Here is a 15278-nt window from a genome sequence, read left to right as displayed (position 1 = left end):
CACATCTCTGTTAAATTCTAATCAATCTCTACATTCCAAAAGTCTTAAGGAAGGATTTTTTCTTTAACCCACACCCCAAAAATGAAGACTTTTCCAAATGCATTGCCAATGACTAGAACTTTCTTCTTCCTGTTCATTTCAAAACATTGTTAATTCTAAAGTATAGGGAAACCCAAAATCATTCATCCATTACCTTTCCAGCAAAGAATGTGCAGTTACTAGAATTTTGCACAATTAGTGCTCAGAGTCCTTTAAATGTAAACCTGTAAGAAGAAAGTAAAACAAGTCAAAGTTAATAGTGACTGGCTGGAACAAAATGCTTAAATCAATATGATGATGGCTCATCTGCTTGTCATTTAGCCATTACCTAGGAGTCGAGGACCTCCTGCTATGCCAGATTTTTTTTTTAATACAGATTTATCACTGCCTCAGTTCTGCAGACACATATGAAGCCAAAGTCATTCCAGACTTGCCCTGTCATACTGTTTACTCTTCATATCTTATTTATTCCTGTTTGTTCTTTACATTGGATACAAACACAGACAACCATTGGGAAGTTCAAAAAGTTTAGTACAACAGCAAGAGGGCAAAAGCCACCATCTCACGTTTACAGGATCCTAGAGAAAATAACAACATAGTAATTCTCCTAAAGAAGAAAAAAAAACCCACCACATATTTAAATGTTTTCTTTGAATTAAACCTTAAAATAAAGCTGTGTAGTTTAGAAATATTTTGAGGTATTTCTTCACCACATATAGAAACCAGGTTAAAACATGTTTTGGGTACAAATTTAAACACAGAGAAACCTCATTGTCTGGTGTTCAACATAGGAAAAGCCTAAGGACATAAGACATACAACTAAGAAAAGGGCATGCTGGTGATGACCCTATGGACACACAGGGCCTGATCCTTATCCTACTGGCACCAACAGAAATCCCAAATCTGTTCAAATCAGTGGTGTTTGACCAGGGTCTGCCACTGGGATCAGAATCAGGGCTGTTTTGTATATGCTCAGCTTTTACAGAAAGCCACAAAACTTCCCCAAAAACATAGCCCCCAGGGTTTTTAGGCAATGAGCATCTGGGCAGCAAAGGCTACTTGGTCGTAATTGTGACAAAGCAAAATCTTTAATTCTGGTTTCCCCAACTGGAACACATGACTGCTCCTTCTTTTGGGGAAGAGTGAAACAGGAGCCAATGCCATCTCTGGAAGAAAAGCCTATGATGCAGCCTCAAAATAAATACACTTATCTGCATATACAAACACTGGAGCCTCATATGTATCCACCAATACCCCTTCCTTAAAAAAAAAATAAAATACTGCATATGCTGCAGCTCACACCAAGAGGAATAATGAGGGAGGTGTTGGGTTTTTTGTATTTTTTTAAGTTCACATAACTACAGTCACAGCAACTCTAGGTTCATCAGAACTATCACATAAAAAAAAAGCACTTATCACAAACAAGTTTATTAAATAATCAGCTGCCTTAGTTCCAGTCCTCTCTCAGACCCGCCTGTGTACGGTCTTTATTACAGCCTAATCACATCACGGTTTTGGAAAGGCAAACTCTGAACTGAACAGCTACTGTCACCTCCCTCTCTCTTTTCCTTTCCCAAAAGGTTAAACGTGGAAAATGCTAAAAATCTACTGGGAGTGTGTCTAAAATGAAGTGTAAATAGGTATGGAAAACCTATAAGAAAACGGAAGGTGCCTGAATGGCAAAGTGCAAAGGGTGACAAGAAGAAAATTGTGGTGGCATACAAAAGGCAAGAGAACAAGAAAGATTTGATACAATAGATAGCTGGCGTGAGCCTATCCACTGGCTGGTAGCTCCTGTTCTACCCACCTCCCCCTCAATACCTTCATTTTTTTGTTATGATAAAGAACATTCATGATCAGTAACAATGTTATAATGATAGTAAATGCAGGATTTAAGGTATATAAAACCTTCAGCCAACATTAGAAAGCCACCAAGGGGGAGTTACCTTGCACGAGGTTCTATTTAGTGATGGCTCCACTCTTTCACTCCCTGACTGCAAATCAGCATTTTTAGTGGACAATAGGCTCAGCAGTGGCCTTATGATTGCCTCTTTTCAAATGGAAATGGCTATCCTAACTCCTCTGCCAGGTTTTTCTTACTAGAGCACAAATTGCAGTTTACAAGGCTCTAAGGGGGAAAAAAAATCTTAGCTGAATATCTTTTTTTTATTCGACAAACTGACATGTAAATTACCCTTTAAGTGCTCCACTCTAGGGCTCTGATCATCTCCTAATTGTCACAGTCAATTGTAGCCAACAGTCTCTTCAATCCCAAGCGCTTTGACAACAAGCATAAGGATCAAAGCAGAATCAGCTCCCTTCAATATCCTTCTGTTTAGGATGCTACAAAAAGCCTGAAGAAGAAAGGTGTAAGGGCATTAGTGGAGAAGGAGCCGAGAGTAGAAAGTACTATAGCAGTCATTTTCTGCTTCACCAATATTATATATCTTTATGTGCTCTGTTATCCCATGTTCAGCATGAATACATAAACATCCCAGAGAATAAATATGGTTCAAAGGGACTTGGATATATTACTACTTAAAAATAAATGCAGGATGCACTTCCGATGCCTCCTGCATGCCTCCCCCCATCCTTCCCTCTCCAACTTTCCCCTTCACTCTTGGAAAGAATACAACTGCAGTTATTTCTCCAGCAAAGTTGTTTTTTCCCAAAACAGTCCCACACTGTCTTCCAGGATGAACCAGGCTGCAGACCAGCCTACCGCAATGGAAACCCATCCCAAGTTGCATTCATGGGGATGGTATGACTTAGACATGAAGCGTATCATTTGTGCCTCTGCTTCTGCTTTCTGAAGCGCCTATAACCCAAGGCCAGGCAGAGGCTGGAGCAAAAGCCCCTCATTCAGTTGGAGTCCAACTCTCAGCACAGCCAGTTTCAGTCACATCCAAAATGATTGGGAAGAAATACAGAAATACATACGGCAGTCCTCAAAGTCTGCCCAGGGAAAAATAAATAAATAAATTATTTGCTGTGATTCTGAAAGAAGATTCACCTTTTATTGTATTTCAGACCACTTTAGATCAGCACCACACTATACCGCTTAAACTTTTGTACTAGCTTGCTGTGTTTGATGATACGAGCTTGCTCGCTCTGCAATACGCTTTCATACCCTCAGCGCCTCACAGACGCCTCAGAGTGAGCCTTGTTGAAGTCATGTTTCTAGGGAATAGGAGTAAGGCGGAGCTATTCTGAGTCATATTTTTACTTCAAAACTTGTACGTATCCAGGAACGTAGCAGTAACTCCCACAGAGGATTGCAAACAGCTTCTGCCATACAGGCTGCAGGGGAGGAATAGCATGGCTCCTGCAGAAGATGAGCTGCTGAAGTGGGAGAAAGCCTGCAGGATACCAGGGAGGCAAACTGGGGATGTGCCAAGCTCTAGACTAACTCAAAAGGATCTCCAAACGGGTAACCAGGCTCTGCAGGGTTAGGCAACTGGATCCTTTCGGCCTCTCTGACAGCCTTGCTGCTACACGCGAAGGAAGCAAGAGACTTTCATGCATTTTCCTGGAGACCTCTCCCACTTTGGCAAAAGATACTTTCCACAGGAGGTAGCGTGAACACCTGAAGTCCAAAAATAATGGGTATTTGGAGGCGAAAACCTATTTGCTCCCTCATAAGGAATTAATTCACTCTTACAGCTATTTTTAAGAAACTGCCACTTGACATTTCTTAAAGATGATGCACCTTATCCATTGGCTCACATAACACTAGAGAAATGGTTAGACGAGACAGATGGATGAGTTTAACAACCTGCTGCCCCCCTCCTACAGATCCCACTTTCCTCGCCTAAATTCTGGGTTCCTGTGTACAAGATGAGCTGAGTCAGATCCATAGACCAGCAGAAAACCAGTCGTTTGTGTAATAGGACCCCCAGGCGAGGCTTTCGGTAGATGTTCCTAAACCATCACCTACACCACACTCCCCAAGGAAGACCAAAAGGTTTCAGATGCAAATAACCCTATTTTTTACGTAGAAAAGACTCTGAGCTCGTAGGCAAGACAGCACAGATACCACAAGGCTTCCTACAGAGCTGGCTCTGCACCCACTCACTGCTGCCTGCTCCTGCCTGCACCCACCGCCTTGCACCCAGCCATGCTCAGAGCCCCCGGCACCACCTTGCACACGCAGATGAGCATTATTGAGTTAGAGATGCTAAATGCAGATAATAGGCTCAATACAAAGACGGGTGAGAAAAGTGTTTTCCATAATGAATAGGAATGAAAACTCAACATTTCTCATAGGAAAGATATTCCCAAAAAATGGTGATTGGGAAACATCAAAAGTACTCATTTGAATGATGTTAAAATAATATAGAAGGTTCATCTAATATATCATTTAAAATAAATACAAAACCAAAATTATAAAACTGAAGTGAAACGTTTGTCTTGTAAAGCTGTTTTATTTCCATATTATCAAAGGGGAAAACTTTAACTCTTTCTGACCAAAACTTTCACTGAAAAAGGCATGTTCTAAAGAAACTGTTCCAGCTCAGCGAAACATGCTTTCCCCACCAGCAAATCGACACATATTTTGCAGCTCTATATGATGATTGATATCTTCTCCAAACAGCTAAATTCTGAGGTGGCTCCAGTTAAAACGTATGAAATATTTTCCTTGATATTCCACTATACAAGGCAAATCCCATTAGTTTCTAGGAAGAATATTCCAAAACACTAAGATACCTTCCCAATGAAACTTTCCCAACATTAGCAAATTGCTCTGTGGCTATTTAGCTCACTAGAATTAAATTGGTATATAAAGATATTTTCACCTCCTCATACACCCAAAAGTGCCACACGCCAATAAAAACCTGCAAGGTCACCGGGAATGTAATTAACTTTTTTTTTCTGAACTGTGCTTATTTAAACAACAGAAGCATTTCCAAATAGCAGGACATCAGCTAACACAGCCTGCACTATTTTCTCACCTTACTTGAAAATGCATCCAAATACTTACCGCATGAAACTGTTGGTTCCCAGCTTTGTCTGTGGAGTTGTCGCTGATAGTCTGCAGAGGGATGAGTAGCACAGTAATCCTGGCCATTTTCCTTGTTTCCAGCTGCTAAAGCATAATAAAGAAGGTTAAAATAATATTCTTTTCCTATCAGAACTTTTCCATGGAGATAATTGCTATAGTGTTTGCAAAGTACAGATTTCATTACCAGAAAGTAGTAGAGGGTCCACATGACTGTGAATGGGAGGAGATAAGCTCAATGGACAATTTCCCCTTAAAATAAGACACACATTGTGGAAAAAGGTGAAACAAAAACCTCACAAACCTGCCCTATCAGAGAGTATGTCCTTTCACGCAACGCAGGGAACCCACAGCACTAGAGACTGTTACATGGGCTAAGCAGTTTGTTGCACATGACCATTTTGTGATACCTCAGAGCTGTCATTTATTATGGGCAATGGAACGATTGCCTTGCACAAGGGGAAAGGTGCCATAACAATGCCGGTGCACTGGAGCAACGGGTAAGAAAGCGGCTCCTCCAGCTGCCTCCCACACACAGCAGCAAGTCATGGGGCAGCCTGAGAGCACAGGGGCTCCTCTGGAAACGTTACCCCAAGAAGGGAGCACTGAATGCCAATCAGAAGTGTGGTTTACTGATAGGATGCTGCTGCCCTTTCCTACAGACTTTAACATAAACCCCCAATCTGGTTGTAAAGGAGCGGAATAATAGCACTCATTGTGTCGCTGACATTTCTCTCGGAGGGGGTGGCGTTTCAGTAAGCAGTTATGTTTCCTTATTTAGTTCTCCACCACAATCGTGGATTTTTGCAGCCCTTCTTTTTATGCTTCTGAAAAGTAGAAGGATGAAAGGTTACATTTGCGAAGTCTAGAAGCTATGGCCAAAGCACATGCACTGATGCAATGTGAAAGTCCGTGGCCACATAACCGCTTCAGGACCATCACAAGATTCCTGATATGGCTCCTAAATGGCCAATGATTAACTGATGTGCTCTGGTCATTAAATCTTTGTTCAATTCGGTCTTTCAAGCAACAAAGACATACTATTTCTCTCTGGGATGCCTTGCAGGTATCAGCGTTGGGTTTGCTAAGAATATACATAAAGTCATCACCTCTGCAATGGCCCAGGCTGTGTGAAGTGCCTTCAAAAGCCCTTAGGAAGCCATCTGCTTAAGCCTCAACTGAGAGTTGTTTTAAAGAAGTCATGTGCTGCTTTTTAAGTGATTATTTCTAGATGGTGCTCAGGGGCAGGGAGGGAGGGTTGATGACCACAGCTCATTCTGTGCAAAGGCAGAGATTGAAGCCATTGAGCGCTGGCAGCAGTGATCATAGGACTTACAGTGAAGGAGCCAAATTGTACGCAACTGCTTGCTCTTGGGGAGAAGAGGCTTTCCTGGGTGTCTTCATAGCTCATCAGCACAGTTTCTACCGCAGTCAGCTAACCACACAGCTTCCACTCCAGCCACATCTTCCTAAGCCCAGGAAAACATCACAATCCCATTTTACAGAGGAAGACATAGGCACTGTTAGAACAGCGGGATTCAAGTCTATTAAAAGCTAATGAGAAGATACGCAGTCCAGTGAATTCACCAAAGTCCTAAAAAAACTGTTTCAGAGCCAGGGCCTCAGCATAGCAGCTCCCAGGTCCTAATCTGTGCTCGGGTTGTTTGGTGTCACGAAGACCTTCCTGCTTTTAACTCCTGCAAGGTCAATGCCAGGCAGCTAAACGTACATTGAGGACACTGCTCACTTCTAGGCTCATGCACGACAAAATAGAGAACAAGGGCATCATTCACGGACAGATGTTAGAACTTGATTGTAAAGAAAGCTGTTTCAAATAATAACCAGAGAGTTAGAAAAAGCATGTCTAACCACGTCTGTTAAGAAGAACATTATGCAGCATTTATCAGCTCAGACAGGAGTTTGCTTCATAAAACTGGTTTCAATATAGGATTTTAAGTGTATGGCAACGGATAGAGTGAATACAGACATTGCTTTACACGAGGAGAATTTCTATCTATTACTAAGCTGTAATTTTAATTGACATTAAGCAAGAACTACCACAAGAATAGAGTGAGCGCCCATTTCTCACAGCCTATTTATCTTGCATACAGTTACTTAGGGCTCATATACCACCAGTTTAGAAACATGCGTAATTGCTTATGGTCAACATCATATCACTGCCAGATCACACATTAAACAGATAACCACTATCATTATAAGAGCAACTTCCTTGACCTCATATTTTGGTCTGGCTCTGAATTCCTGTACTTTACCAGCTTGGTTTGTTCCGCTATGCCAGCCTTCTGTCTGTACATGTCATTTTCTACTCCTGTAAGTGACCGGTGTACTAGAGAGCTTACTATAAAAATGCATATTTGAGCACACGAATAGAATAAATTCAAGTAATATGATCACAGTTGCTCCTGCAATGTTTTTATAAACACAGAGTCTCTGCTTTTTTATTATAGTTAAGGTACAGTGTGTTATTTGGCAGAGGAACCTTACTTGAAAATGTAAAAGGTTCAGGCAACCACACATTTGGAAGTAGAAATCTTTCCTTAAAACATTGCTCTGGTTTTTAAACATAGCAAAATTTCTGGAAACTTCAGTTTCGCAGAGTCTGCCAAAGCTCCAGTCACATGTAACATATTCTTGGGGCTTACATATAATGTTTCAAGTAATAAACAACATCTTGTTTAGAGCAGGATGGAAAGGAAAAAAAAAGGGGGGGGAAGCACTCATTAGGAGTCAAAGCTCTACATCAGTACTAAAAAGAAAATGCGTTTCTTGCAATGAAACTTCAGAATAACTTTTATGATGTATTAACAGGAGTTTCATTTGCTCTTCTCACCTTTAATAATTGAAGTTAAAACAGTAGGTTAAATTTTTACAGCAATTAGGTAAATTATATTACAAAAGAAAATTTCATGCTCATTGAAGTGCACTCAGGTGTTCAGTAACAGAACGGAAAGTCCTGTTCATCCTAATCTGGTAACAGAATGAGTTACATATTGTATATAACTATACATTATCAGTAGCCCTTCAATGCTTTCTGCATAACTCTTTTATTATGTACTTTTTTTCAGGAACAAGGCTGTATCTGGAAAAAAAAAAAAAGTTGTTTCTATATGAAGGCTCATCATGCAGAATATTCACAGCTTAAATATATGCACAGTCATCTCTACTAGTCAGACACCATTTCAGCCTGCTCATCGTAATACACATTAACAAAATGATATTGAGATACAGAAATAGCACACCACAGCCTGGATTAAGTATAGGCCATAATACCTACCTCTCTGGGATCTAGTAAGGTTTAATTAATTAATGCTTATGAAGCACTATGAGCTCCTCAGATCATCACTTCAATTCATTATCACCCCCATTTGTTTTGTGTCCCACTTTCCCCCTTAATTCAACAGTGAATTTCTTTTGGAAAGTGTTGCATTTATAGAGTAATGAACAGATGAAAGCCGTTGGAGTGATTTGGCCTCCCTGCATTTGCAGGATTATAAAAGGGAGCAGGAATCCTTCTCCTTCCTTTTTGCTTGAGCTATTTAGCATCGGGTCTGAGGAGAACATGAAGCTTTGTGATGTTTGATGCTTTACTCAAGAAGCTACCCTTGAGCAAAACTGCATCAAAATACAACTGAAAATATTGAAGGTAGGAAGGTAATGTTAAAGAGCTTGGTATTGGTCTGGGAAACCTCTTAGCTCACATTTGTGTTAATTAAAGATAGGCATGAGCCACAGAGCTGGAGGGGGGAGGCGGGGGGAGCGTGGATGCAAGCATTTGGTTCTTGCCTCATCTCTAATAATTATTAGATACATTGGATGGAAATAGTTGGAAAGAAAATCAATAAGAGAATGAATCAAGAAAATTAATGGCAATTTCAAATACTTGCATGTATAGGATTTCACTCAAGGGCAAGACAAGATAAAATTAGTAGTCTATATTAAAACAAAACAAAATACAGTTTGATCAAACTTCTATTTAGTAGAATCTTCTCTAAAGACTTCAGATTTTGGCACTAAATAATTTGGGTTAGAGAACTTAACAGAGAAGAAAAGAAAGATTATCTAGTGAAGCTCCAAGGGTTGTTATAGACTTTCAGAGAAGAAACCAGATTAAGACAACAAAATTACTGGGGGAAGAAAAGCTGATAAAGACTAGAATTTGATAATGGAGAATTTTAATTATTCAGGTATTGATTGGCATGATAACTATGTGGAGGCTAACAAAGTTTGTTTGTAGCAGCAATGCTATTAGTTCACTGAGCAGCCAGTAGCTATGCTGAGCCCCATACTTGGAGATAGGCATGTATACTTGTATGAAATTAACTTTCATTATAAAATTTAACTTTAACTATATGTAATTTCAATATAAATGTTAAAGCTAATGAAAGAGACTTCAAACCTCACTTCCATAAAATCCTCATAGATTTAAGGGATAAGCCAATAGAAAGCATTCTTACTGAGAAAAGCTTGGTAATTCATTTAAATACACTTAGGTCAAAAGAACAATTAAGAAAACCCAAATATGCTTTTATTATTCATTCAAAGAGAAAAACTTACTCATGATAAAAGAATACAGCCAATGGTGGGGGGCAATGTGCCAATAACATGTAATAGTGACAATCTGATAGTGGCAAACCAAGGGAAAGCAAATATACTTTAATTGGGGGTGTTTTGTAGTTACTCTGATTAAAAAGTTCTTCTGATTGGACTTCAAAGATGGGACCTCATCTTTCAGTACTTATATAGTTTCTTGTTTAGATATTTTTGTTCCTGGCATACCAAACCAAGGGCTAAGCAGTTTATAAATGGAATTGACCTTGTGCAGTCAGATGGCCAGAAGACTGGTCTCTAGTTCTGTATATTACATGTTTAATCATTGTAATGTATTCAACATACCTGGGAGAAGATACTTAAAATCCAGTTCTTCCCCAAGATAGAGCTCCAGCAAGAAGAGCAGACAGCAACCACTGAAGCTTGCTGATGCTGAGGTTTTCATGGTTTAGGTCTCCTTCAGGCCAGTGTTAAAAATGAGTGGCCTTCCCCTGGGCTGGACACACGCTTTCATCACCACCTCATGTGAAAGCTAACCTCAGCGGCTGATGCTGTGCTCTGTGCAACACTGCAGACCTCTGCTCTGACACTGAAAGAAAGGTGTCTAACCCTGGTGGGGTGGAGGCTGAGGACCCTCACAGGCTGCTGGGTAATGCATGCAGAGCCTGCGGCGTCCCCAGAAAGCTTCCTGACTTAAATGAATGTTGCTTTACCCAGCTCTTCTCTTGGCTTGCACAGAAAGCTTAGCTCTCATAGATCTGATTGTCATCTCATGTTTCTACCACAGGTGAGAAAAGGGTGGTCCCAGGCTGACCAAGTCTTTCCTATCAATCAGACTTGATTTCTCATTGATTAAAAAGAATGTATCTTTTTCATGGAATCTAATCCTCTTTCAGGGTAAAATGCAGTTTTCATTCAAAAAAGAAGAAACGTGGGCAGAAAAAAACAGCATTTTGCTTTTCCATGAAAAAAATGTTTCTGAAATCATAACCACAATGCTCTGCTGCTTGTTTCTCACTATGATTTATAAGCCAGACTATGGTTCACAGAAAGCATCATTGCACTTCAGCAGACACCAGGACACTGCAGGAGGCAGAGAGCCCTGTTCGTGGAGGACCGTGGCACCCCAACTACAGTATCTGTTAAATGGGTCCAGTAAGAACTGGGTTATACAAATTCCTTTGCTTCAGTCTTAAGTTTTTCATTTGGTTTCAATTCAAGGGGAGGGACTATGTCCTGTGTAAAATGTTAGCTTTCCAATAGTATGATCAAACTAAGTGTGAATCTAATATTAATCAACCACTTTACCAGAAATTGCCAGGTTCATCATTGTAAATAGAAAGATCTACAGATGTGAACAGAAAGCTGGGAAGGATAGAAAACATCCTAAAATAGTCAAATAATGGAAAAATAAAGCATAAGAAATTACTGATCTGATATAAAATATTATATAATACAAATAATTTAAAGAAATGTTCAGAATTATTTTTCCAGCAGCAAATAAAAATATACTTCTTGAGCTGAAGAAGTACATAAGAAATGTGGATAGAGATCTGTAATAAATTAGAAATGTTAAGAGGCATCCAAACAGTCATTTTGATCTCTTGGCACTGGAGTTAAGCAAGTGCTGTGCATAAGGGTTAACTCCTCAGCTCACATAAATCAAGCTAACACCATTTAAGTTAGCAAAATGTATTCAAAGTCAATTTCATTTACTCCAGCCAAAGATCTGTCCCTAACGCTATCCTTTGCTTTTTATACTGCATTAACTATTTTAACGTATTCAGCTTTAAAGCCTGATATACTTCAATATAATCTCCATTACATATACGCACTTTTGTGTACACATGCATATGCAGAGGAATACATGCATATAAAATATTCTTCTAAATCATAATATAAACAAATTAACATAACACAATTTGTAGCGATGAAAAATAGAAAAGGAAGAGTTTTGCAGGATTTAGTGAGGAAATGCACTGAAAATCCTAATTTGAGTAGAGTCAACCAATGTGGGTTTATGAGCAGGAAATCTTGCTCAAATAATTTGTTGGAATTCTTCAAAGATATCCCTGCCAAGGTAGACAAGAAAAATACTATAGATAGTATACAATATGCCTAGACTTTCAAAAGTGCATTTGATAAGATCCTACACTGGAGATTACCAGCAAGGTACAGAGCCACCAAATGATAACAAACTTTAATGAACTGATAACAGTCTGAAAACAGCATTCACCAAATGACTTAGTGATTGGCAGCCAATACAGGATAGTACTCTGGTCAGGTTAGGAGCTTGTCTTGTCTCTAATCTATGTAAAAGAATTAAATCAGAATATCAAAGGTAATGTATCAAAATGTGCCAGAGACATAAAAGTTACTGGGGCTCTAGCAGCAACTGTCTAACACCAGTTATAAATGCAGATCACCAGCAAATGCAGCATCAGCACTGCCGGGAACGTGCTGCTGTGCTGGAGCACGGGGCTGATAGAGCAAAGTAAATGGGTTTTTCTGATGCAGTGGAAAATGTGAAAACATGCTGCACGTGGGCAGAGGGATGTAATGAAATGGTGAAGGGTGCTACAGAAGGGGAAGAGGAATACCTAGGTGCTGCTTGGAGGGAAGGGAAAGGCTCAGGGAGGAACTGGAATTCCAGGAAAAGGAAAGGAAGGGACAAGAGGATGCTTTGAGTTTTTTAATCCCTAGATGGGGAGTTTAGAGGACTTCAAAAAAATCTTTTGAAGTTAGAAAAAGCCTAAAAAAAAATTCCCAATTTAATGGGATAAATAACATTTAAATATTTGCATAAGAGCTTTTATCCCAGGGATGGCTACCTTGTGCTCTTACTGCAAGGGTCAGATGACAAAGCTAACCCTGTCTCCCTTGACCCCACACCCCATGCAGTTTTGAAGCACTGCCAGTCTTTCTGCCCCAAGGGAGGTGGACCTGGCCGGAATAGCTCAGCGTAAGCAGCAGGCCAAGGGACAGAACAAAAGCCTCGGGGCTCAGTTCTGTGATGCTGCGGCTCAGGTCTGTGTTGGAGGAGCCTGACAGCCCTCCTGATACTCTTTGACAAGCACTGAAGAGATGATGGCTCCTAAATCCTATTTACAAGAGCGTTTCCTCACTGTGAAACTCAATTTGTGTTCACTTTCAATGTGCCCCTTGAAAATGGGGCTAGGCCTCCTAAAATTTGAAGGTGTTTTAGTGACCTGGAGGAAAGGGAAGATGCTAGCAGGGACACTTGCCCTTGCTGCCCATGGGGGTTTTTGTATTCCCCTGGAACCAGGTCTGTGAAAGGAAGATAGCACAGAGGCAAAGAAAGCAAGGGCAGGACTCTCAAGTCCAAAGGTTAGGCCCTTCACCTGGTGGAAGGATATATCCTCCATTTGATTTTTTTTCATCAAAATCTATTGAAATGAAAAAAAATGCTAAACAGGGCTCAATGGATCCACTCCAGCACCTGAGGCTATTTAACTAAAGAGTTTTTAGTAGTCATTTTCTCCCTGATGGTAATTTTACATGGAATTTTACCAGATATTTAAACAAAACAGAGCATTAGTTAAGAATGGCCCCTGCTCACCGTGGGTCTACTACTTTTCTCAACTTTTACATCCACGTTACTTTAAACAGCTTGTCCAGCACTAAAGCCAAACTCTGTTGGCCTTACTGCCATATCTACTTCATTCACTTTAACAGACCATCTCTCAACAGCGAGACCAAAACCATTTGGCTTCATGAGCATTTGTCAGAACTGTACAAAGATTAAAGTTTCAGCTTACTATACATTTTTTTACCAGTTTTCTTTATTATCCTTATGCCAGAACCCTCACAAAAGAGTCGTCTGACACTGTGGTAGTCGCTGCACTAACTTCAGCTTTTGCAGACCAGTACCTTTAGGCTGTTTAGATAGGAATGAAAAAAAGCCAAGGGAGTAAGCTATGGGCATGTACAATCCAACAGATGCCATGGGAAATGTCTTTTACATCCCTCATTGCCAGAGCAGTCCTGTTCAGGCCCAAAGGGCGTTTTCAGTTCCTCTTTGGATCACCAGCTTCCCAGTAAGGATGGATTCAATCCTCCAAATTCAAAGCTTTTGTTGGTTTTTTTTATGACTTTTACAGGGTTTTCTTAATGACTGCAGATCTTGGATACAAACCTGAAGTTTTCTGTGCCTGTTAGATACTGTATACTCATTCTTTTTTTTTTTCCCAGCTACATGCCTATGTTTTCCTTTTTCATAACTGTTTCTTCACCTGCTTGAAACCAAGAGATTTCTTACGTTTTTTCTTTTTCCAAGTTTCTCAAAGTTCCCTGTCCACTCAGTGCTGCCATCCCAGTTCCTGAATAAAACCTCAGTGTTTCTCAACAGGGTGCAGAATTTCTTACCCTAAACAACCTCTGCTAGCAGTGGCTCTTCTTTCAGGGAAAAAAAAAACTTAAAAAAAAGTTACAAAATCAAACCTTCTATTTATTGTAAAAACAAGTTGCTTCCCTAAACAAGAGAGTGTAGCTAGATACCTGAAATAATTGTAAACATGTTGGACTTCTGGGATTTCAATGCACTTAAGCAACAAATTTGAGAGTCTTTTCTTAATATCACATCACAGCCATCTACTTTGCCTGCTTCCCGCTTTATACTTCACCCGGAGTGGTTTTGTTTCACCAGCCTATTGGTCTTTGAAATTTCAAAATCATGCAGGTTTATTTGTGACTTGTGTTTCTTTTCTGTTTGTGTTCAGATCTCTAATGACATTCTCCTTTGAATGGCCTCAGAGGAAGAGAAAAACCCAGGTGTTTTTAAAATGTCGGTATTCTGAGGAAGCATCTGTATGTGAATTCACTCTCAACTTCACTAGCAGAAAATTTAAAGGGAGATAGTTTTTAATACATGAAGACCAGTTAGCAGTTAGAAATCTTTGTAATGTTACTGATTTCTTGGGAGCTTTTTTCCTTCCACCAGCCTTCAAAGCTGTTTCTTGACTTTAGGAGATCATTATAAGTTAATACTTGCCTACAAAAAGTCCCGCTCCGCCTTAAAAATTGTACTGAATCTGTCAAACATCAATTTTGAATCAATGCGAATTCAGTATAAATAAAGTGTGATATGGACGCTCCAGCAAAGGATAGCCTGCAAATCAAAAGAACTGTTATCACACAAGGAACATGATAGATTTTCTTCAATAATTCCAATTTTGATCACCTTCTCCAGAGCAGAACTTGAGTGACTCAACTAGGGATAAGATATGAAGCCACCATTGTTTCTGACTGTTAAAGATCCCTAATATAAATGAAGGCTGAGCCTAATCCTTTCTAAAAAAGACCTCAATATTAATGTTTTCATAATTAGGCTGAAAACTGAAGTAGTGGTTGTATCTGGTGAGTCTAAAAAAAAAAAAGATTATGCCAATTAAAAATGAAAGGTCTAAGAATAAACAGTAAATGCACGTAGAGCTATGAGCCATCCACTTCACAGTGTAGTAGGCATTATGTCAAATAAAACATGCAGTGAACTGAAGTATTAATGAACAGAAGAGATAGCCAGACATGTTTATATAGGGCTGGAGGATATATCGACAACACGGGGAGGTGTGTTGTAATAAACTTGAAGGGGGATGGACTTGTTGGGCCAAGTGTCCCTTTCCCATCCAGGAATTCCTCACGTCCTCATTAC

At 39.8% G+C, this 15278-nt stretch overlaps 1 long non-coding RNA gene across 1 annotated transcript; it reads right to left on the bottom strand.

The window, feature by feature from the left end:
- Window positions 1-2207: 2207 nt before the first annotated feature.
- Window positions 2208-7556, bottom strand: LOC130153911 (uncharacterized). The gene is made up of 3 exons (XR_008823534.1): window positions 6375-7556; window positions 4992-5125; window positions 2208-2393 (listed from the first exon to the last, which is right to left on the bottom strand). It is a non-coding gene; the product is annotated as an uncharacterized LOC130153911 (long non-coding RNA).
- Window positions 7557-15278: the final 7722 nt, after the last annotated feature.

This window comes from Falco biarmicus, chromosome 8, assembly GCF_023638135.1.
Source record: "Falco biarmicus isolate bFalBia1 chromosome 8, bFalBia1.pri, whole genome shotgun sequence".
NCBI classification, from domain to species: Eukaryota; Metazoa; Chordata; class Aves; order Falconiformes; family Falconidae; genus Falco; species Falco biarmicus.
This window is presented reverse-complemented; position numbering and strand designations above follow the sequence as displayed.